Source organism: Hibiscus syriacus, unplaced genomic scaffold (assembly GCF_006381635.1).
Source record: "Hibiscus syriacus cultivar Baekdansim isolate YM2019G1 unplaced genomic scaffold, ASM638163v2 tig00110550_pilon, whole genome shotgun sequence".
Lineage (NCBI taxonomy): Eukaryota > Viridiplantae > Streptophyta > Magnoliopsida > Malvales > Malvaceae > Hibiscus > Hibiscus syriacus.
The window spans coordinates 1,732-26,628 of record NW_024062777.1 but is presented as its reverse complement, the minus strand read 5'-3'; the positions used below and the strand labels follow the sequence as shown (position 1 = coordinate 26,628).

Below are 24,897 nucleotides of genomic sequence, written 5' to 3'. Positions count from 1 at the left end.
GTTTTAACATCTAAATTTTTATTTTTTTAATCATATCTAATATTAAAATTTTTGTTTCATTTTAGTATTCATCATTAAAAACTTAATACGTTTAGTACCTAAATTATTAGTTTTGACCCATTTTAATATCTAAACTTTTAATTTTTTTCAAAATCATATCTAACGTTTAATTTTTATTTCATTTTAGTACTTGTCGTTAAAAACTTAACGTGTTTAGTATCTAAACTATCAGTTTTGATCTATTTTAATACTTAAACTTTCAATTTTTTCAAAACTATACCTAATGTTTAATTTTTGTTTCATCTTAGTACCCGTCATTAAAAACTTAACGTGTTTAGTACCTAAACTATCAGTTTTGATCCATTTTAATACTTAAACTTCCAATTTTTACAAAACTTAACGTTAAGTTTTTAATGGGTACATATAACAAAAATTAAATGTTATACATGATTTTGAAAAAAATTAAAGTTTAGGTACTAAAATGGATCAAAAATGATAATTTAGGTACTAAGCATATAATTTAACATTTCTTTTAATATAAAAAAAATACAAGCACAGGTACCGTCACATTTGCAACTATAACTAGGGTAAACTTCACGTTTAATATCTCAGCCATCATTTTTATTTTATTTTGATCACCAAACTATTTTTTATTTTCTAATTTTACGTTTTGATCACCCAATTATAATGCTTGTGAGACTTAAATCAAAATAAATTTTCATGATTTATATAAGGGTACTCAAATTTAAGATATAACTCAAATAATCAAATCTATCAGGTTATCATAAAGTCACAGTGTCCAAATTGACATAACCTTAATATTACCACTAAGCTAAGACCTCCTGACTTTGAAAATCCATATTAAAGCTTGGACTTACTTAGTCACCAACTCATTGTATTGCATAAGGATGACATGGACACAAGTTAAATAATTTGTGTCTAAACTCTTAAGAACCCATTTATGAATTATGAAATCATATCCTCTCTTAAAAAATGATTATAAGCAATTAAACTTGTTTATGAAGAAAAGTAGGTGAAACTAAGGGTGTAAATGAATAAAGTGTTTGATGAACTATTCGCGAATTGTTTGTATAATATTCGTTTATGTTTGATTATTAAGTTAAATAAACAAATATGAACAAAATTTTTATGTTCATTCAATAAATGAATGACCACAAACAAAAGTGTATTTGGTTCATTTATATTCACGAACAAACTCGTTAAGGACTCATTTATAAGCTCATTTACCAACTTCTTTATAAACTCGTTTATCTGATCTTCTTTTCCTTTTATTTTTTGAATTTTAAGTATTGATGAAAATAGAGACTAAATTGAACACATAATAAACTCTAGAGTTCAAACTGTGAAACTTAGAGAGCCAAAGAACTAGTAATGTAATTTCACCATTTCTGAACATATAAACAAATATTGAATAAGCATTTTCATAAACACTAAATGAAAATTTCGAAAACAGTAAACAAACGAATACCTTCAAAAATAAATAAAAAAATATGAACACAATATTAAAAATTAAAACGAACATAAACACCTTAAAAAATAAACAAACGCAAACACAATCTTGTTCATTCAAACTTGATTTATTTACACCCCTAAATAGATCTTGAAACCGATTCAAAAGAACAAAAATTGTTTAAAACAGTAATAAAATATTTGGTAAAAAAAACTTAAATAAACATAAAATTACACTCCCAAGAGGTCGTTCTATAAACAGAATCAATTTCACAATCGAAGAAATCTGGTAAGGGGAAGTCCATTATTGACGAAACACCGTACTGATACTCAAACTCTGTTTCAATGTCCATTGCACCTCAAACTCTGTTTCAATGTCCATTGCACACCGAAACTTTCTACTTTGTTGAATTCGGCATTCGATCTTTCTATAACTGATTCGATCAACTAAAACCATAACAGATTACACTCCAAGAAAACATACAAGGTTGGCAGAAATTCCCAAACTGAAATCATTATTATAAATCATAAACATTCGTCTTATCCTTCACTCACCATACCAGCTGTGCATTCCACCAACCTATACGACGAACATCTCGGAAAAGTAGTGAAAATGAATTCACCCCGGACTTGGATCTCTCCCAACTGATAGCAAGCTCAACAGTGCAGAGAGGAAATGGTGATTAAGGAAGAAGGCAAGGTGAATGTTGACATGGATGGAATGATGGTGGACTGTTGCTGGAGGAAATGATGGTGATTTTTAATTTCTCCATCTTCTCTAAGAGCCCTACAATTTCAGTTTTGTTGGTGCATCTTGAGACTTCCAGTTTATTTTTATCACGCAGGCCAAACTTTTTGTCACATCAGCTAACTTGCGTCACATTTTAGTTTTCTGCATCAATCCGAGCCATACAAGCTTGAATGGTAACAGGATAGTGTTTCACACTGTCCTTCATTAACATTTAGGGTAATATCAAATCCGGTGTCAAAATTGATAAACCTGACTTTAGAGAACAAAAGCGTATGGTGTACACAGAAATTTGGAGTGAAGTTTCGAGGATCAACTTTAGAGTTCACGAATGATGCAACTTTTGCAATGCCTGGTAGAACATGTCAATGAATTGATCATCCTAAGCACAAGAACGACCAAAATGAGTCAGTCAATAACAAAAATCCTACATGAAATTATTGGGGCTTCAAATTATGCATGCATGTGTATTCACCGGGGATTTATTAGTGGCCTTCCAAACATGCCACCCCAAGTCTAGTCTAGAAATCTTAGAAACAATTATCATCAATACTATTCCAGATGTGTAAAGATATTCTCATTTGGACAACAACACTTCTTATTGCATTTCCTTCTCAGCGGCATTTGCATTACCTACTATCATAGTATGAAGAATAATCTTTTTTATCTTCCTTTTAGAATTTATCTTCTGGCTGAATTAGTAACATACGAAAGCCATATGCGCTGGCTATTAATTAACATTTTAAGTTAAAAACAGAAACCAAGAGGCAGAAAAAATTATATAAATACCTGAACAAGCATAAGAAGTGCATTGCGGACTTTATCCTTGCTAATAAGGGTTCCATCATGCAAAGTAGGTGGTGCACTAGGAGTGAGAGAAGCAGGTGGAGTAGGTGGTGGAAAGGGTTGGAGCAGAGGAGTGCCATAGGGACGTTGTAGGTTGAGGGGTCGATGAAGAGCAGAAGCAGTCGGTGTTGATGAAGAGACAGGTGGCATCATCAATGAGGATGATGATGGGGTAGGAGGAGCAAAAATGAAGAAGGCTTAATGAGATTGGTCACTTGGTTGCTGCTACTTACTGAATAAAGTGAAGGTGAAGCAGGAGGATGGGACGGCACTGGTGGAGTTGATGCTGGAGCAGAGACGACAACTGGTGCATGAGAAGACAGAGGTGCAGTCGAGATAGAAAGGTAAGGCTGTATTGAATTTGTAAGATTTGGAGCATTAGTTCCGAGGTTCATAGCAGCCTGAAATTAGTGAACAAAGTAAGTTTAACAAGAGAGATAGGATAAATATTATGCACTGAAAGGCCAAAAGATGAGCATCAGATGTGAGCATACACTAAAGAAGTTAACAAACAATGAATCTTCAGGTGCATCAGTAGTAGGAGCAGCAATTGCAGGTGGCTCCAAGGGGCCTTCAATTACAGACATGCTAGGAACTGCTTCTAGCTCCTCAAACTCACTGCATTATGGTAACAAAAAAGCTTAGAAAACTTGCACACTGAAGAAAGGAAACAAAATTAAAATAGTGACAACCAACATATACCAGCAAGAAAGATTTTGATTTTCTAAGGATCAGTGTCAAAATCACTAAATTATTAGAAAATCATTAATATTACAATATGTAGATGCTTGTTCTCTGGCTAGTCATAATGTTAAAAATTTACCCATGTGACTTAGCATGTCTGACAAGTATTAACTGTTGAGTTACATTATGGTGCACCTTATAACCTGTAGATATGGGAGTTGAGGCTCATTGTTATAACGATGCACTTTTCACGAAAAACTCTTGATTCACCCACCTCCTTCAAGAATACAATATAATACCGATTCTTAATTACGTCTCCTAAATTTTCCGTGTTCTCAGTTCCTATTTGGTATTCTGTCCACTTGCTACTATCTATTTCCTTCACCTGCCACAAAATTTGGCACTCATAGACCATAGTCCATCCTACTCCTCCTCTCCACCACCTTTACCTCAATCCTTAATGTTTGAAATTGCAGGACAACCTTACCTCATACACATAAGGACCTCTATACATGCAAAATAGACAACTGATAAAATGCCATATGGGTATCTAACAAAATAACATGGAAGGTAAGACAGAGTTGTATGCCCCACAACTGCAGGGCAAATCAACAGTTAAATATATTCTAAGGCTTCCAAGAAAGCAGTACCTTCCTTATACGTAATGACCTTTTGCTTTGTAAAAACCATTACCTTTTGCTTGAAGATACTTTTGGCTTTGCAGGAACCTTTGAATATGCATTAAGTATCCTGCAACGAAGACAACAATCACAATGTAACAATTAAATCACCCAAATAAACAGACCCATAACATCACTTATTGAATTATAACTCACAAAGCACGTTGATATAAATTTGTCTGAATGCTTGTGAGGTTTATTCTAAATTATGAAAGTTGCAATATTGTTGTAAAGGCCTGGGAAATCCTGATTCAGATATGGAAATATACCCTAGTGCATACAATTAACAAGTCTAGACTTGATAGTTTTGTAGAGCTAAAAACAAAAACATCAATGGTTCAACATTTTAGAATGCATGGACCTACTTATCTAGAGTCATATCGCCAAATTTATGAATACTTAAAAAATAAATCAACCAGAAGACTGTGGGCAGCTTAAAACCACCCATAAAAGATATCAAGTCTGAACTCCATCTTCAAATTCACTTGGGATAACCATGCTCAAAGATGATAATAAAAGCCAGCTAAATGGACAAAAACAAGAAATATATTATACCTACAAAAGAGGTTTGCAACATCCTCACATTCACGAGAATTGTAGAACCACATGCCATTAACTTCTTGTGCTGCATTCCGATACAACAAGTAAGGGACTTGGACCTCATATTCGAAATCTCCCAGTAAATTCTCCACTAAATTATCTGTTTGTTAAAAAACAGCTTTAATACCATATCAAGGGAAAAAGTTCCATGCTAAATCATTACAATTAAGAATTTCCACCTGTGTTACGCCGATTCATCACAATGAACTGGAACCGAGGTTGCGTATTCCTTAAAAACCAAGGACACAATCATCAGTGATTAATATAAGCTATATAGATTTCCCAAGTTAATTACTTGCTTCTAACAAACTTAATTCTAAAAAATTAACTCAAGAACATTGACTTTACCTCTTAACAACAAAGAGAGATCCTTCAACATCTTTTCGACTCTAAATATAAAAACAAATAACAAAAATTATATATATATATATATAAAGATAAAGGATGTAAATCTAAACAAGAGGAAAACACGAAATTTTTAGACCAAACCAAAAAAAAAAAAAAGTTAAAAGGAGATTTGCGAGAAAGCGAACCCATTGATTGCTATCGATGTTGAACTCGTAGAAGGTGACGTGAGCGGCAGTGATCAAAATCTCTTCAATGAAAGGGTCTATTCGTTGGAGAACCGTGAGATTGAGCATCTTCGTGCTTTGTTGATCAATATTCGGCATCAATTTTCCAGTCTGAGACATTCTCGTAATTCAATTAATTTGAAACCCTAAACTCGATTTGTCGATGATTTTCCCGGGATTTTTATCATTTTTGGGTGTTGCAACGTAAACGATGATATGAGTTGCCCTCGTCAATCAATTATCCCTCTGTATTAGATAGTTGTCAATTTACTTTACTGATTATTAAATGACCAAAACAGCCTTTGACCTGGACAATTTTACGCACACAGTAATGTAGTTTTTTTAAAAAACAATATAATTATGTGATATTAAAATTGTTGAAATTTAGAACTATCAATGGAAACCCTAGGAGAACTCTTCCCTGCCGATGAAAGTCACCGCCTGCCTCCCCCATGCAAGACCTGCGTCGTCTACAACCCTGGAAGAACAAAGGGCAACAAGGAAAGTAAGGAATAGAGAATGAGGAACTATAGGTTCTGAGATTAGCAACTGTCCCCAAGATATTGAAGATGATTCGCTTAATACATGCATGTAAGATTCTGTGGGAAGCCAAGATACATCAAAAAATTTCAATAACAACAACGCAGACGTGACCAGGAAACCTACATATGCAGCAATGGTGGCGGGATCAACAAAGAACGGGAAAAAGAAAGTCAACGTCCACATTGAGGAAGAAATCACTCTTTAAGGAGGTGATGTGCGCGTTGATAGCAGTGGTCCATACCCGAAAATCCAATTCTCAGATCGAATATATAACATAATTGATAGGAACATGAAGAAAAAGGTTATAGTCAGACTTTTAGGGAGAATGATCGAGTATAAGACTCTTTTTAATAGAATCTACGCAATGTGGAAAACCATTGGTGACCTAAACATTGTTGACCTTGATAACGATTATTATTTGATCAAGTTCGACCAAGAAGAAGACTATGTGAGAGTTCTTACTAAAGGCCCATGATCGATCTACGGGAGCTACCTAACAATCCAACCATGGAGTAGGGAATTCTCTACAACTAAACAACACCCCTCGAAAGTGATAGTTTGGGTTCGTCTCCCAAGCTTACCATACAAATACTATAAGAAAAGTTTATTCTAGTCAATCACCAACCTATTAGGTAAAGTAATAAGAATAGACTTGTAACAACCCGAAAATATCAAAATAATATTTAATCGGAATTTGAAGATTTAATTGTGTTATTGGTGAAAATTTGGGGACTAAATTGTAAGCTTTTAAAAATTTGTAGCTTATTTTAGAGTTAAAGAAAATTCAGGGACCAAGCCCTGAATTTACCCAAGAAAGGTTGGTGAAGTTTGGTATCTAAATTGAGCCTAAACTCCCTTCCCCAACCTCAACTTCCGACTACGATCCCGACCCCGTCCGAATTCTGATCGTCGTTTTAAAACCACCATCGTGTTCGTTATCGAGTGAGGAACAAATCCCTTAAGTTAATTGAAGTGAAACGCTGCCAAACGCCGTGAATTTCAAGTCAAAACATCGACCCTTTTTTAGCTCAATCGCCGAGAAAATCTTAAATTCATCGCCGATCGTTGCTCCGTTTACGACACCTCCCGCACCATCGTGTTCCTTGTGCCGTTCCGAGTCTGCCGGTGTCATCCTCGGTCTCCGTCGACGGCGGCGCGTAGGGAGGTGAAGCAGTCAAACTTTCCGATTTGTTGAAAACGAGCTCTCCGCCGTTCAAAAATTTGAACCGATCTTTGTAAGTATCTCGAAATCGCTCAAAATAATTTTTAAAAATTTTTCCGTGATTTTTAAAAACCTGGAGGATACCTCTCGCGCCCACACGCGCCGCCGCAGGGCGAGTGAAAGTTGGAAACCGGTTTTGAACCGGTTTTGACCGATCACGGCCCGACCCGTTGACCCGACCGTTGACCAGTGCTATTCTGGGAAATTATTCAATTTTGGTGCTATTATGGGAATTAATTCAAAATGGGTGTTATTTTGGTAATTAATTCAAAAAGGGGTGCTATTTCTGTAAAATGGTTGACAGTTTGTTGACCTCCTTTGACCAGAACTTTGACTGGCTTTGACCGGCTATTAAACGATCGTTAATCTTTTCCGAAAATACCTATCATGACAGTTTTCGACGTCCCGAATCCGTTGAATTTAATTTTGATCAAGAATTCAAAATTTCGGAAGGTCATACTTTATGTTTTTCAATATCCTGAATTTGATTCCGAAGTTTGTTTTGCCAAATTCTGACCCGAAATTCCCGAATCGAGCTTGTGAACCCAAAAAGGCTTAGTATTTTAGTATTTTGATTATTTATTTGAGATATGGTTAAAGAATTGATTAAGAAGATATTTTATGAAGGTACTCGTGTTTCACCTGAGTAAAGATCAGTCAGGTCCGGTGTTGTCCGTTCTTCATATCAGTCCGAACCACGTATTACAAGAACTACCCGTAGGTTTCTGTATATTATTTAAGTAAAGATTAAGATTATTTTTTATTAGAATTCCAATAAGGATTTTTCCAATTCATATGATCTAGCGCTGCAGCAGAGCGTGATCGACAAACCCAGTAGTAGGCTTCCCTATCCGATTTCTCAGACTGTTACAGGTGTGTTTCCTGATAGTGTTATATTATTGTTTTAAAGTATATAAATATCTGAATATTGTGTATCTGATTTCTGATTTACTGCATATTTCTGATATGATTTCTGGTTACGGTATTCATTCCGTTTTCTAAATACTGATTACCCAACATCTGAATTACCATACATTACTGATTTGATTTTTTGATTTCTGTATTTCTGTTTATGGTTTTCAATCTTGAAATATTTTTATGTTTTTAAAGAATTATTCATTGTTTTATACGAATACATTCATGTTCATTTCTATCATTGGGGGGAAATATTGTTGGAGGAAGATTACTATAGGCTCCTCGGCTGTGTGCCCAGGGCCTTACTGTTACTGGTTGTGCGGGGTGTATGGTTCTGGGGAACCTACACAAACAGATTGTGAAAGGATGGGGGTAGTGTTCATGTTTTCAAAACATATGCATAAACATATTTTCTTGAAATATATTTCGTTAATATGTTTTTATACACTGTTTGGAGCACAATGGGCTTTTTAGCTCATTCTGTAAATTTTAATCTTTTTCAGATAACAGCAGACCGTAAGCTAGCAGATTTGGCATCAGGAGAAATCAACTACTTTATTTTGTACGAACATATATTTTTATATGTTTTTCGGTTATGTTTGGTGACATGTATTTTATTATCGTTTTGGATATATCGTTATTACTGATATTTTGTTATGTATTATATATAATGTTTTATAAGTTGTTTTAAATATAAAGGAATCTCTGAATGGGACATGTGCCCCGCTTAGGTTTGGGTCTAACGTTTAGACCGGGTCTAGGGGGTTATATTTGGTGGTATCAGAGCTTTCGGTTTTAAACACTGGGACTGTATATGGGTCCTAAACTTTGGATTTTTAAGAAATAAAAAAAAATGTGTCACCTTATTTTATAATTTAAAGTTTTCTCGAAATCCCTGATGCTAATCTGACAAATGTTTTAAATTCTTTCTGTAGAGCCTTATAGATCCAACGATGAATGCTGCTAGAGGTCGTAGGACAGGACGTGGACGTGGTAGAGGGCGAGTCGCTCGACCTTCTGTTACGATAGACGATCTGATGTCACCACTTGATCCTCCTGCTCCGCAAGTAGATCCGACTCTTTCTCATGATGATCAGTTTACTCCTGTGAGAGACCATCCCGTCACTGAAGATGAGGATTCTGAGATGAATGAAGACGCCATTAATAGAGTTATCTTCCGCATGTTTCAGAGAGCTGCTAGTGCCCCCAGTAATATGATAGTGGAGATTTCAAATTCTTTGGTCGCTGCTGGTGTAATTCCATTCGAGGGTATTACTGGTGGACCTCCGACAGACGCTGAGTATTGGCTGGAGGACACATAGAGGATTATGGATGAGATGGACCTCAGACCTGAGCAGAAGTTGAAGGGGGCCCTAACTATGTTGAAGAAAGAGAGCTTCAGATGGTGGCAATCAATTTCTAGTAGTATTCCGAGAAACCAGTTAACATGGGATCTTTTCAAAGAACGTTTTCGGAGTCGCTATATCGGAGAGAGATATCTGCAGGAACGACGCCAGGAGTTTCAGAATCTGGAGTAGGGTAATATGACTGTTATGGACTACGAGGTTGAGTTCATCCGATTGAGTCGCTATGCCCCTGGACTTGTTAACACTGAGGCAGATCGATGCTTGAGGTTTGAGAATGGATTCAGGTATGAGATCAGGAGTCAAGTCGCTACCCATCGAGAGAGGAATTTTGACGCCCTGGTTGAGATAGCCAAGACTGTTGAGGAAATATAGCGATTGGGTATAGAGCACAAGAGAGATAGTGATCGAGCCCAGAATCGATTCAAGAGGCCTTCTGGTTCTGTTAATTCTTCTGCACATCCTAGCAAGAGAGGCAGGGGTGATTCCTTTCAGAGAGACGGTGCGAGTGTCAGACCTTTTGCATCTGGTGCTTCAACTTTTCAGCCTACTAGACATGGTGGATCTTCTGGGTCGCAATCTTTGCAGTCATGTAATTATTGTGGGAAACCTCATTATGGGGAATACAGGAAGAAATTGGGTACATGTTTCAGATGTGGTTCAAGTGACCATATTGTAAAGGATTATCCGAAGATAACTCATTCAGTTCAGACACCCGCTCGTACTCATAGTACTGTTCAGACTCATGCGGGTGGTCGTACTCAGGAGAGAGCACCTGGATTAGCTAGTAGAGGCCGAGCATCTCAGAGTAGGGGTCCAGTCAGATCTGAGGCCAGAAAACTTGCATTGGTTTACACTGCTAGACTTCGACAAGATCGTGATGGGCCTAATGTGACTGCAGGTACTGTTATTATTCATTCAGTTCCATACTTTGCATTGTTTGATAGTGGCTCTACAAATTCCTATGTATCGCATTCCGTTTATGAGGGTCTAAATATTCCTGTTGAGTATACTGAGCATTCAGTGATAGTTCAAAGTCCCTTAGGCAAATCCATCGTGTTGGATCGTATTTTTAGAGAGTGCCCTACAGAGATTAATGGGGAGATTTTTCTGGCTGACCTGATGGAGTTACCCTTTAAAGAGTTCGATTTGATTCTCGGCGTAGATTGGTTGGACAAACATCGAGTAAATATTGATTTTGAGACTAAGAGAGTTGTTCTGAAGACCCCAGATAATCGAAAGATTGTAATGATCGAGGAACGACGTGGATTTCTAACGAATGTTGTGTCTACCTTGGTAGCGGAGAAGATGATCAGGAAGGGTTCCGAGGTGTTTCTTGCTTATATTTTGGACACTAGGAGATCTCAATCAGATATTGAAGGCATCCTAATTGTCAAGGAATTTTCTGATGTTTTTCCCGAAGAGTTACCTGGATTACCTCCAGATAGAGAAGTCGAGTTTGAGATTGAAGTCTATTCTGGTTCCACCCCGGTTTCAATGGCTCCTTATCATATGGCCCCAAAGGAGCTTAAGGAACTGAAAGTCCAACTCCAGGAGTTGTTGGACAGGGGATTTATCCGACCCAGTGTATCACCGTGGGGAGCCCCAATTCTCTTTGTCAAGAAGAAAGATGGGACATTGAGACTCTGTATTGATTATAGGAAACTAAACAAGCTCACGGTTAAAAACAAATATCCTCTGCCCAGGATCGATGATCTATCCAATTTCGAGGGGCTTCTATCTTTTCAAAGATATACTTGAGATCTGGTTATTATCAACTCAAAGTGAAAGATTCGGATATTCCGAAGACTGCTTTCCGTACTCGATATGGGCACTATGAGTTTTTAGTGATGTCATTCGGGTTAACTAATGCCCCTGCTGCTTTTATGGATCTGATGCATAGGGTGTTTCAACCTTATTTGGACCAGTTTGTAGTTGTATTCATTGATGACATACTGGTGTATTCTAGAAGTGAAGCAGAACATGAGGAGCATTTAAGGATTGTTCTTCAGACTCTAAGGGAGAATAAGTTATATGCTAAGTTGAGCAAGTACGAGTTCTGGCTCAGCGAAGTGACTTTTCTTGGACATATCGTCTCTGCTGATGGTATTCAGGTGGATCCGAGCAAAGTGGAGGCTATTCTGAATTGGAAGTAACCCAGAAACATCTCTGAGATCCGTAGTTTCTTGGGCTTAGCTGGTTACTTCCGTCGTTTCGTTGAGGGGTTCTCCCTTATTGCAGCTCCTCTGACGAAACTATTAAGGAAAGATGTTCCATTTGTCTGGTCTGAGGACCAACAGGCTAGCTTTGAGAAATTGAAGACTGTTCTAACTCAAGCCCCAGTGTTGATTCAGCCTGAATTTGGGAAGGATTTTTCTGTCTACAGTGATGCTTCTCATTCTGGATTAGGATGTGTCTTGATGCAAGATAGGAAGGTTGTCGCTTATGTGTCACGTCAGTTAAGGCCGCATGAGCGTAACTATCCTACTCATGATATGGAATTAGCTGCTGTGGTTTTTGCTTTAAAGATCTGGAGACACTACCTCTAAGGAGAAAAGTGTTATATCTATACTGATCATAAGAGTCTGAAGTATCTGCTTACTCAGAAAGAATTGAATTTGAGACATCGTCGCTGGTTGGAGCTTTTAAAGGACTATGATTTTGAGATAGAATATCATCCAGGGAAGGCTAATGTAGTGGCAGACGCCTTGAGCCGTAAGGCGATATCAGATCTCAGAGCCTTATTTGCCAACTTGAGCTTATTTGATGATAATAGCCTGTTAGCAGAGTTACAGGTTAAACCTACTTTGGCCGAGGAGATTAAGGCCAAACAACTCCTTGATAGCTCGTTGCTTCCCATTATTGAATTAGTTAAACAATGATCGAGTTCAGAGTATACTGTGGATCAAGATGGTATTTTGTGTTTTCACGGTCGTTACTACGTCCCTAAAGATGATGAGTTGAGACGGATTATTCTTCAGGAGGCTCATAGTAGTCCTTATGCTATGCATTCTGGCGGGGACAAAATGTACAATAATCTCAAGGAGTGTTACTTTTGGACTGGTATGAAAAAGAATATTTTAGATTTTGTGGCGAGGTGTTTGACTTGTCAGCAGGTTAAGGCAGAGCACCAGCATCCATCTGGATTGTTACAATCAATTAAGATTCCTGAGTGGAAATGGGAGCGCATTACGATGGACTTCGTTACTGGTCTTCCTTTGTCTCCTTCTAAAAAGGATTCTATTTGGGTGATTGTTGATCGACTCACCAAGTCAGCACACTTTATCCCTATTCTGGTTAATTATTCTCTGGATAAACTGGCTAAGTTGTACATTTCTGAGATCGTTAGACTTCATGGTGTTCCGTTGTCTATCATATCTGATCGAGATCCGAGATTCAAACCCAGGTTCTGGAAAGCTCTGCACGAGGCTCTGGGTACTCGTTTGAATTTCAGTACAACTTTTCATCCTCAAACTGATGGACAGTCTGAACGAGTGATTCAGGTGTTGGAGGATATGTTACGGGGTTGTGTGATTGATCTTCGTGGTAGTTGCGAAGATTTCTTGCCGTTAGCTGAGTTTGCTTACAATAATAGTTATCAGGCGAGTATTCGCATGGCACCGTATGAGGCTCTGTATGGACGTAGATATCGTACTCCTATATGTTGGACATAGTTGCATGATAGAAAAACTTTGGGTCCAGACTTGGTTCGAGAGACTGAAGATACTGTCAGACTGATCCGTGATCGCTTAAGAGAGGCATTTGATAGACAGAAGTCATACGCAGATAATCGACGTAAGGATATCGAGTTTGAGGTTGGAGATCAGGTTTTTCTCAAGGTATCTCCATGGAAGAAGGTATTGAGATTTGGACGTAAAGGTAAACTGAGTCCGCGATTTATTGGGCCGTATCGTATTCTGAAGAAAGTTGGACCTGTTGCTTATCATCTTGAGTTGCCTTCCCAGCTCAGTCGTATTCATGATGTTTTTCATGTATCTATGTTAAGGCGATACCGTCCAGATCTAGATCACATCATTCAGGTTGATGAGGTAGAGCTGAGACCTGATTTGTCATATGAGGAGGAGCCTGTTCATGTTTTAGAGAGGGATGAGCGAGTTCTTCGGAATTGGCGTATTCCAATGGTTAAAGTTCAGTGGAGTAATCGTAGCCCCTCAGAAGCTACTGGGAGACATTGGAGTCAATGGAGATTCAATTTCCTCATATGTTTTCATAAGGTAAATTTCGAGGATGAAATTTCTTGTAGAGGGGGAGAATTGTAACAACCCGAAAATATCAAAATAATATTTAATTGGAATTTGAAGATTTAATTGTGTTATTGGTGAAAATTTAGGGACTAAATTGTAAGATTTTAAAAAATTGTAGCTTATTTTAGAGTTAAAAAAAATTCAGGGACCAAGCTCTGAATTTACCCAAGAAAGGTTGGTGAAGTTTGGTATTATATACGGCAATTGGTTTCTGAAAAATCAGAAACCAATTGCTCATAAATTGAGCCTAAACTCCCTTCCCCAACCTCAACTTCCGACTACGATCCCGACGCCGTCCGAATTCCGATCGTCGTTTTAAAACCACCATCGTGTTCGTTATCGAGTGAGGAACAAATCCCTTAAGTTAATTGAAGTGAAACGCTGCCAAACGCTGTGAATTTCAAGTCAAAACATCGACCTTTTTTTTAGCTTAATCGTCGAAAAAATCTTAAATTCATCGCCGATCGTTGCTCCGTTTACGATACCTCCCGCATCATCGTGTTCCTTGTGCCGTTTCGAGTCTGCCGACGTCATCCTCGGTCTCCGTCGACGGCGGCGCGTGGGGAGGTGAAGCAGTCAAACTTTCCGATTTGTTGAAAACGAGCTCTCCGCCGTTCAAAAATTTGAACCGATCTTTGTAAGTATCTCGAAATCGCTCAAAATAATTTTTAGAAAATTTTCCGTGATTTTTAGAGCCCTGGAGGACACCTCACGCGCCCACACGCGCCGCCGCAGGACGAGTGAAAGCTGGAAACCTGTTTAACCGGTTTTGACCGGTCACGACCTGACCCGTTGACCCGACCCTACCCATTGACCCGACCCGACCCGTTGACCCGACCCGACCGTTGACCGGTGCTATTCTGGGAAATTATTCGATTTTTGTGCTATTATGGGAATTAATTCAAAATGGCTACTATTTTGGTAATTAATTCAAAAAGGGGTGCTATTTTTGTAAAATGGTTGACAGTTTGTTGACCTCCCTTAACCAGAACTTTGATCGGCTTTGACCGGTTGTTAAACGATCGTTAATCTTTTCCCAAAATACTTATCCTGGCAGTTTTCGACGTCCCGAATCCGTTTTTGGGGTCTATTTTGCTAAATTCAAACCCGAAAGTCTCCAAATCGTCAGTCAAACCCGTTGACTTTAATTTTGACCAAGAATTCGAAATTTTGGAAGGTCATATTTTATGTTTTTCGACGTCTTAAATTTGATTCCGAAGTTCGTTTTGCCAAATTCTGACCCGAATCGAGCTTGTGAACCCAAAAAGGCTTAGTATTTTAGTATTTTGATTATTTATTTGAGATATGGTTAAGGAATTGATTAAGTAAGATATTTTATGAAGGTACTCGTGTTTCACCTGAGCAAGGATCAGTCAGGTCCGGTGTTGTCCGTTCTTCAGATAAGTCCGAATCGCGTATTACAAGAACTACCCGTAGGTTTCCGTATATTATTTAAGTAAAGATTAAGATTATTTTTTTATTAGAATTCCAATAAGGATTTTTCCAATTCGTAGGATCTAGCGCTGCAGCAGAGCGTGATCGACAAACCCAGTAGTAGGCTTCCCTATCCGATTTCTCAGACTATTACATGTGTGTTTCCTGATAGTGTTATATTATTGTTTTAAAGTATATAAATATCTGAATACTGTGTATCTGATTTCTGATTTACTGCATATTTCTGATATGATTTCTGGTTACGATATTTATTCCGTTTTCTGAATACTGATTACCCAACATCTGAATTACCATACATTACTGATTTGATTTTTTTGATTTCTGTATTTCTGTTTATGGTTTTCAAGCTTGAAATATTTTTATGTTTTTAAAGAATTATTCATTGTTTTATACGAATACATTCATGTTCATTTCTATCATTGGGGGGAAATATTGTTGGAGGAAGATTACTGCAGGCTCCTCGGCTGTGTGCCCAGGGCCTTACTGTTACTGGTTGTGTGGGGTGTATGGTTCTGGGGAACCTACACAAACAGATTGTGAAAGGATGAAGGTAGTGTTCATGTTTTCAAAACATTTGCATAAACATATTTTCTTGAAATATATTTCGTTAATATGTTTTTATACACTGTTTGGAGCACACTGGGCTTTTTAGCTCATTCTGTAAATTTTAATCTTTTTCAGATAACAGCATACCGTAAGCTAGCAGATTTGGCATCAGGAGAAATCAACTACTTTATTTTGTACGAACATATATTTTTATATGTTTTTTCGGTTATGTTTGGTGACATGTATTTTATTATCGTTTTGGATATATCGTTATTAATGATATTTTGTTATGTATTATATATAATGTTTTATAAGTTGTTTTAAATATAAAGGAATCTCTGAATGGGACATGTGCCCCGCTTAGGTTTGGGTCTAACGTTTAGACCGGGTCTAGGGGGTTACAAGACTACAACAACAATGCAGGAGAACGAGGCAGGTTTGCGAGACTTGTTGTTTCAGTTGACCTAAACAATCATCTCCTACCATGCCTTTAGATAGATGGTTTCATCTAAAAAATTGAATATGAGGGTCTCCATCAAATTTGTTTCACTTGTGGCAAATATGGGCACTCTAAAGAGGGTTTTGATGATAATAAAGAAAAGGACCAGGCCCGGACCATCCGAACAACAACCCTACAGAGCAATAAGGGACAAGGCATCGATGATGTGGATGGAAACCTATTAGGACCATGAATGTTCATGACAGGCAAACCAAGCATACAAAGGAAAGAAAATACCCAAAACACTAAGGAAAAAGAACATACAAGTTACAAATCAAGATTTGAAATCTTAAACAACCATCAAGTTACCGAAAACAACATGACGACATATCTGAACCCGTTATAAGCATTGGAACTAAGGAAAACAAAGAAACAGGGAAAAGCAATGACAGACATTGAGACCAGCAGAGGAAAGGGAAGCAAGCCGATACTCATAAGGCTCCAAGGAATACCCAATACAAAGACACATAAAATAAGACCATTGTTGCTATACTTATGGAAGTCCCAGTGACCTCGGGTACCATTGACGAAAGGAATGACTTGGTTGCGACACAAGCTATTGATAATATTCACATAATAACCAGCAATAGAGTACAAATATATGAACATAACCCATGTTTTCAAACTAGTACTCACAAAGCTATATCTATTTTCGAAAGAACAAAAATAATTGACCCTCACAAGAAACCAACCAAACCAAAGACAAACCATCGCAAAACTTTCAAACATCAAAACAAGGTGATCATAAAACCCCTAGCACTCCACTTTTAACCGAATGAGTACAAACTCTTTCCAAAAGAAATAATTGAGGAAAACATACAGCCAAACCTGGGATTTTAAGATATACCGATGAACAATACCGATGAACAATGATGGAAGCACTGAGGGAACCCCTTTCTAATAACCCCCATTTATATGATGAGTATCCTAGTTGGAACGCACAGAGTGTTGGGCACCCAAATTTTGGATATATTTATAGATTTGATCAAGACTAATAAACCTGAGATGATAGCTCTCTTCGACACCGAAATGAGTGCCACCAAAGCATATAAGATTGTTGGCTTTTCTAGAATAACTCCTCCGAAATAGAAATCCTCCAAATCTCCAATCAATATATTCATGGAAAAATTAAAGAGAATAATGCTACTAGGTGAAGTTTCTTCACTTCCGTCGAAGTGAGCTGTTCGCGTTTTATGAGTACTAAATATGGACGCAAAATATGTGCAAGTATACACAATCAAACAAGTAATATAATGACGAGTGAGTATCGTCTCCACAGGGATTGGTGAAAATTTACGAGTTTAACCAAAGCAAATAACTACTTAAATTTAAGAGTCCGTTGTTTCATTGAAAATGTTTTCCGGAAAATGTTTTCCGTAAAATGAATTACATTTTCTGGAAAACATTTTACGATGTTTGGAAGACGTTGTTTAAACCTTTTTTCCGCTAGTTGATGAATTTTTTAAAAATTATTTATTAAAAATATTAAATACAATAAATAATATTATTTATCATAAAACTTAATATTATTATTTTTAAAATATTAAAATAATTTATTATTAAAATATTATTTTTTATAATTTTATTAATAAAATATTAATATTGGTATATTTTATTGAAATAAAAATATTATAAATTATATTAATTATTTATTAAAGTAATAGTGTTATATTATATTTTAAAAATGTTAATTAGTATATTTTAAATATATTTATTAAAATATTATTAGATTATTATATTAATATTAAATATATAAATAATATTATTCATTATTAATAATTTAATAATATTATTTCTATAAAATTAATAAACAATATACATTTTATTATAATATTATATTATTAGAAATATTAAAAAATATATTTTAAATATTTAATAATTAATATTTTGATTAAAATGATATTAAAATATTTTATTAATATTAAATTCATAAAAAATTATTTTGAGTATTTATTCTTTGAAGTGAAAAGCTCGGAAAATGACTTACGAAAAATCAAACCGTAAGTCATTTTCTAGAAAACAGAAAGGAAATTTTGTTGACCAGGAAAATGTTTTACGTTGACCAACCAGTTTTCCTCCAACCAAACACTGAAAAATGAGGAAAATATTTTCCGAAAATGTTTTATGTGAAATAAATAGACCCTAAGTATAGTCCGTGTAATGGTATGTACCAATGAAAGATGCTAGACAAAATGAAATGTATGTTGGTGGGGATGGAATGATAGTGTGATATGGCAACAAATAGAGATGTAGTGGCAACAAATAGAGATGTAGTGGCAAAATAGATGGAAATGTCGTGGAAAAATAAAGTGCGTGTAGTGAAATAAAGTGAAAATATAAAAGCAAAACAAAATGTAAACACTGGATTCTAATAGAATGACTTATAATCCTCACACAACAAGCTACTATGGGAATGAATTATAGGAATCACTTAGGAAACTTAAGTCTAACTTCTCAGGATGATCTCACTTCTATGTTTTACATACCCAACAGAGTTTACTAAAGGTGCCCTATTCTTTCTCTAGTCAAGGACTCGACAGGTTGAGAATGCCATGGCAATACCTATTATTATTGGCAGGTGCAGGGTCCCATCAGTGCACAGAATATGTCACGGCAATACCATTCAATATTCAAACTAACATCAACCCTCTCGACTGAGCACTACTACTTTTAGTCAATTAAAATCCTAACCTTATGTTTAAGGGGTGGATTAGGCTTAGTTACTATCTAAAACCTTTTTCTTATGTTGATCCTCCTTAGTTTCTCTCGAACACTAAAGATGGGCTACTTAGTTTCTCTCGAACAGAGTATTTTCCTAAGGAATGTCTACTCTCATAGCTCCTACAACCTTAAGACATTAAGCTCCATAATTAAAACAAATAAAATCATACAAAAAGAACAATAATCCATTAAAGAAATAACTTAAACATCCATAGTGAACTCCCAGCAAATAAAGCTAGTTCATGTTGGGGTTCGAATAATCCATGAAATAAATCATAAAATCCATTTGTTTCTTGCAACCCAAATCAAATGAGAAATAACAGCAAAGGGGAAAGAGGAAAAAGCCTTCGACATACATTGCTGAAGCTCTCATCGGCCACTATGAACTGCTTTAGCTCACTAGCGTCTCTCGGATGCCTAGCTCGCCACTCCTTAGAGCTCGTTAATGGAGGAACACCACTAAAAAGTATAAGGAAGAAAACGGTGGAGAAGATGAAGAAAATGGAGATTTCCAGTTGGTGTGTAACCTCATTCTCTCTCTCCTATGTAGTATCTTTAAATAATAATAAAATATAAGGGTATTCTTGGGTTTTTGCATTCAAAATACCATCATACCCCTAGAGTCACTCCTTATACGTGAGGTCTATCTCCACAGGTGGCAGTGGTCCCCATTAGGCGGTTTGCAACCATTAGACACATGACTTACCAGCTGCCCTTTTATAAAAAATATTTTTGTCTTTTTCTACGTCAGAAATGCCTAGGCATTTCATTCTGCTTAAGCAACGTGTGATGCCACAACATTTTTTCTTGGCTTGCCCTTTGCTTATTATTTCCTGCACATCACTAAAAACTACAACTTCCTCCTCATACATTACCTTAACAAATTAAAATAACACAACCACCACAAATGCAATTATATAAAACTAATGCATATAAAATAACCTAAATGAATCGTTAGGCAAACAATATCTTAAGTGAAAAAGGCTTTAAAAGTAGCCATTTTATGGAGTTATCACACCCCAAACTTAAGTTATTGCTTGTTCTCAAGCATGGATAATAATTAACACAAATAAAATGTCATGGAAATTTTCAACAACAAGACAATCAAGAAAAAATAGAATTTCAACCCTCGGAAAAGTTGGCTTTAACATGCTAATCATATAAAAAAATCAAGTACTTTTCCCTAGGTCAAGATTCTTTGTGCTTGTGTGTGTGCATGATTACATCCAATCTATACTTAACAAATCTAAGCAATTTCTAATTGAGTCCCTAGTTTTCCCCTACATTTACTAATTCATTATACACATTTATACTCCCTTAATACATTTTTTTAGAAATCATAGACGTTTCTACGAGGAGAGTCAGCCCATCACACCTATCATCCCACACTCTAGGTGAAGGGAGCATACCTTCCACCCCAAGATAGTTAGGTAGAGTCATCATTCGATGCTTTATTAACTCTTGTGCTTCGCTGTCATTTATTCAAGAAAGTTCCAGGTAATACCACAGTAAAGAAGAGTGTCCCTCTACAGCTATGCCGAAGCATTTATTCATAATATTAGACATAAGAGAGTTCTCATTGATTTATTACTTCAGATAATTCCAAATTTTAATGCCAAGACTAACCAGAGTTCTTTCATAAAAATTTCCTAAATTTCTTAAGTATAGAGAACATACAAGTCCTATAAAAATAATTCACACAAAGCATCAAACCCTAGAGTCAGTTCTATCATTCTCAACAGTTTACATTTAATTTTTAGCCCAAAAAAAATCACCATAATCAGGTATCACCAAAACATTTGTCTAACTATACTATCATTTACAAATGCCATGACATAATTAATAAATGAAACTAAATGCAATGTTATGAAATATATACAAAATGAGTGCAAAGTGAGTTACCTCAATTTTTTATGGTGGTGGCGGTGTTGCAGTGGAGGTGCTGGAAGCTCCACACCTTGTTCTTTTTCGAAATGGTGTGGGACTAGAATCAGAAGATGTTGAATAGTAGTGGGAAATATTAACACGCCATGCCGATGTCTTAGTGCGACGGCTAGTTCGGTGGGCGTTCCAAGAGGTATTTCGAAAAACATAAATCCTCCAGTACTCCGTCGTAAGTTGCATTATCATTTCTCAAAGTTTGCATGCTGATCTTCAATACCCTGTAAATGAAAATAGCAATTAATCGCAGAAGGTGTGAACTAAATATATTTACCTCAAATGAAAAAGCATGTTGAGATTTAGAAATATTCATATAAAACTTTTTCACTAAAGAGACATTAACGGGACTAGTGTGCTTTGGAACTTGTGCCATTTTAATGGCTCAACAATATCCATCACGTCTGGTCCAAAGCCACCATGTTGTTCTGCAATGACGAACACCAACTCGAAGAAAAACTTGTGGTCTTGAAATTTTGAAATCACTCATTTGTCGTATCATCAACAAACTATTGAGGGATATTAGTTTTAGCTTCTACGTGTCTCGTTACCATTTTTTGTATCGGTTTGAAGGGAAAAAAAAAAAAAAGAAAAAAAGAAAAAAGGAGAGAGCTTTGCTTTCTTTAAGAGCATCAGTTATAGAGGAAAATGAGAGAAGAAGAATATGAAAATGAAAGTTAAAAGAAATAACGAGGGAGAGAGAGTGGATGGTTAAGAATGACGCGAGTGGGTGGGGTGAAATGGGTAGGTGGAAAAAAAGTAACGTAAAATTAAATGTGATGTGAAAGGACATGTAAGAAAAATATGGAATAAAATAAAATAAAGATAAAGTATAAAAGAATATTTCCCCTTAATTATTTAGCCTTTTCTCCCTTTTATAACCGCTCTTTCGTACATCCATGAGTACTAGTGGGTCCCTACAGTACAAAACAAATTGTTATTATCCAAATAATAGAAATAAGAATAAAAATTAAAGATAAAAGAAAAATAAGTTCGTTATTATGCACAATCAGCAGAATTCAATGACGTTGCATTGAAATTTGTTTACAGGGAAGGCACACTTAAGCGTTATGCAGATAAAGCTCCAACTTGTCACAACATTGGAGCTCCGTTGTAAATTTTCAGGAACTGACCATTGACCTTAAATTATCCCAAATTCTCAAATGGTCCAATTTGGAACATGATGCACCTCAATGGTCCTGACCATCGAGATTTGGTTTTCAGGAAAAAGCTTAAGATTGGAATTGTAAAGTCACTTGTTGGCCAACATGAAAATGATGTTGCACCAAATTTGGTCATGCACTTTTTAGTCTTTTCCATGTATAACCTACCATTCTCATATGTGTGTGACCTAACATCTTCCATCTCATTGAGCTCCAGCAATCTTTGCTCCCCAGCTAATTGAGCATCAAAAATTTAGCCGCTTAATAGCCCAATACACTTTGTTCAAGCTCGACGGGAAAGTGACAGGCTTTCCCATACACCAACTTGAAGGGTGACATGCCTAGAGGAGTCTTAAAAGTGTTTTATATGCCCAGAGTGCCTCATCTAACTTCAGTAACCAATCATTTCACCTTGGATTCACCACTTTTTAAGATCTGCTTGATTTCACTGTTAGATATTTCAGCTTGACCATTCTTCTGTGGATGATATGTGGTAATTTTTTGACAGACTTCATATATCCTCAATGGCTTGGCAATCAACTTGTTATCAAAGTGGGTTCCCTCATCGCTAATGATGGCTCAAGGTACTCCAAACCGAGTGAAGATATATTTATACAAAAAACTTAAGTACGACTTTGGAATCATTCTTTGATGTTACAATCACTTCCACCCACTTGGGACACATAATCCACATCAACCAAAATGTTATATCACCACCAGAAGATGGGAATGGTCCCATGAAATCAATGTCCCAAACGTCAAACAACTATATTTCTAAAATACCTTGCAGTGGAATTCATGTATATGGATATGTTCCTAGTGCGTTGGCATCGATCACAGGACTTATAAAATGCCTGAGCATCCTTGAACAATCTTGGACAATAAAAATCTGATTGCAAAAGCCTTGGTAGCGGTCCTTGGTCCTCCAAAATGGCCTCCACTTGGGGTTGTATGACAATGGTATAGAAGTCTCGTTGCTCTTCTTCAGGTAAACATCGTCTAATGAATTGGTCAGCACAATGCTTGAATAAATATGGCTTATCCCAAAAGTAGTACCTTGCATCATGCTTGAGTTTTTCTTGCCCTGGTTGTTCAATTCAAAAGGCAATATACCACTAACAAGAAAATTAACAAGGTCAGCATACCGGGATCGTCGTAGCATATAAGATTTTCTCATCAGGGAATTCCTCTTGAATATCTATAGTGTCATGGGATTCAGAATTGTTTTCTAGCCTAGATAAATGATCATCAACTTGGTTCTCAGTACCTTTTCTATCTACAACCTCTAAATCAAATTCTTGCAAAAGTAAGATCCACCTAATAAGTCTAGGCTTGGTATCCTTATGCTCACTAAGTATTTAATAGCGAAATGATCAGTTTGAATAATAACTTTAGTGCCTATTAGATATGGTCTAAATTATCAAATGCAAATACTAAAGCAAGTAATTCCTTCTCAGTGGTTGTATAATCCATTTGTGCCTCATTCAAGGTACAACTAACATAATATATAACATGAAAAATTTATCTTGGCGTTACCCCAAACCAGCTCCTACGACATGGTCTCTTGCATCACACATCAACTCAAATGGTGATGTCTAGTCAAGAGGAAACTACAATGGGCACTGATATTAAACGTTTGCTTCAGCTCAGTGAATACTCCTATGCGTAACTCATCAAACACAAAGGGTTGGTTTTGTTGAAGCAAGGTGCATAAGGGCTTAGATATTTTGGAGAAGTCCTTGATGAATCTTCTATAAAAAGCCAGTGTGTCCAAGAAAACTCCTTATGCCTTGACAGAGGTATGCGGTGGTAATTTTTCTATCACTTAAATTTTAGCTTTATCCACCTCAATGCCATTGTGAAATATCTTGTGCCCTAATACAATGCCTTTATTCACCATGAAGTGACATTTATCCTAGTTTAAAACTAGATCAGCATTCTCGCATCTTTTTAGAACTTTTGCCAAATTACTGAAGCACCGCTCGAAGTCGTCTCCAGAAACAAAGAAATCACCCAAGTATCTTAAGGAAGTCCTCAACCATATAAAAAAAGATGGCTTCCATGCAACGTTGAAAAGTTTTCGGGGCATTACAGAGTCCAAAAGGCATCATCTTAAAGGAAAAAGTGCTATAGTAACAAGTGAGTGTGGTCTTCTCCTGGTCCTCTGGTGCGATGGAAATTTGATTGTACCCATAATACCCATCTAAGAAATAGTAGAATGCTTTTCCTGCCAATTAATCCAACATTTGATCGATGAATGGTAGAGGAAAATGGTCATTATATGTAGCTTTGTTGAGCTTACGATAACCATACATATCCTCTATCCAGTGACAGTGCGTGTGGACAATAACTTATTATCTTAATTGCTTACTAGAGTCATGCCACCTTTCTTGGGCAACACATTAAACAAGGCTCACCCACGAGCTATTAGATAAGGGGTAAATCACTCCAGCATCAAGCCATTTAAGTATTCTTTTATCACCACTTTCTTTATAACGGGGTTAAGTCTTTGTTGTGGTATATCGAGTTGCCATGACATTCTTCTAGCAGGATCTAGTGCATGTAAATCGTGAGACTAATCCCCTTTAAATCAACCATAGTTCAACCAACGCTTTCTTATGACAAAACACTTAACAAACTTTGATATTGGTTAGTAGTAAGGTTTG

At 36.5% G+C, this 24,897-nt stretch overlaps 1 pseudogene; it reads right to left on the bottom strand.

The window, feature by feature from the left end:
• Positions 1–1,672: 1,672 nt before the first annotated feature.
• On the bottom strand, positions 1,673–5,958 carry LOC120131226 (annotated as a pseudogene).
• Between the last annotated feature and the right edge of the window lie 18,939 nt (positions 5,959–24,897).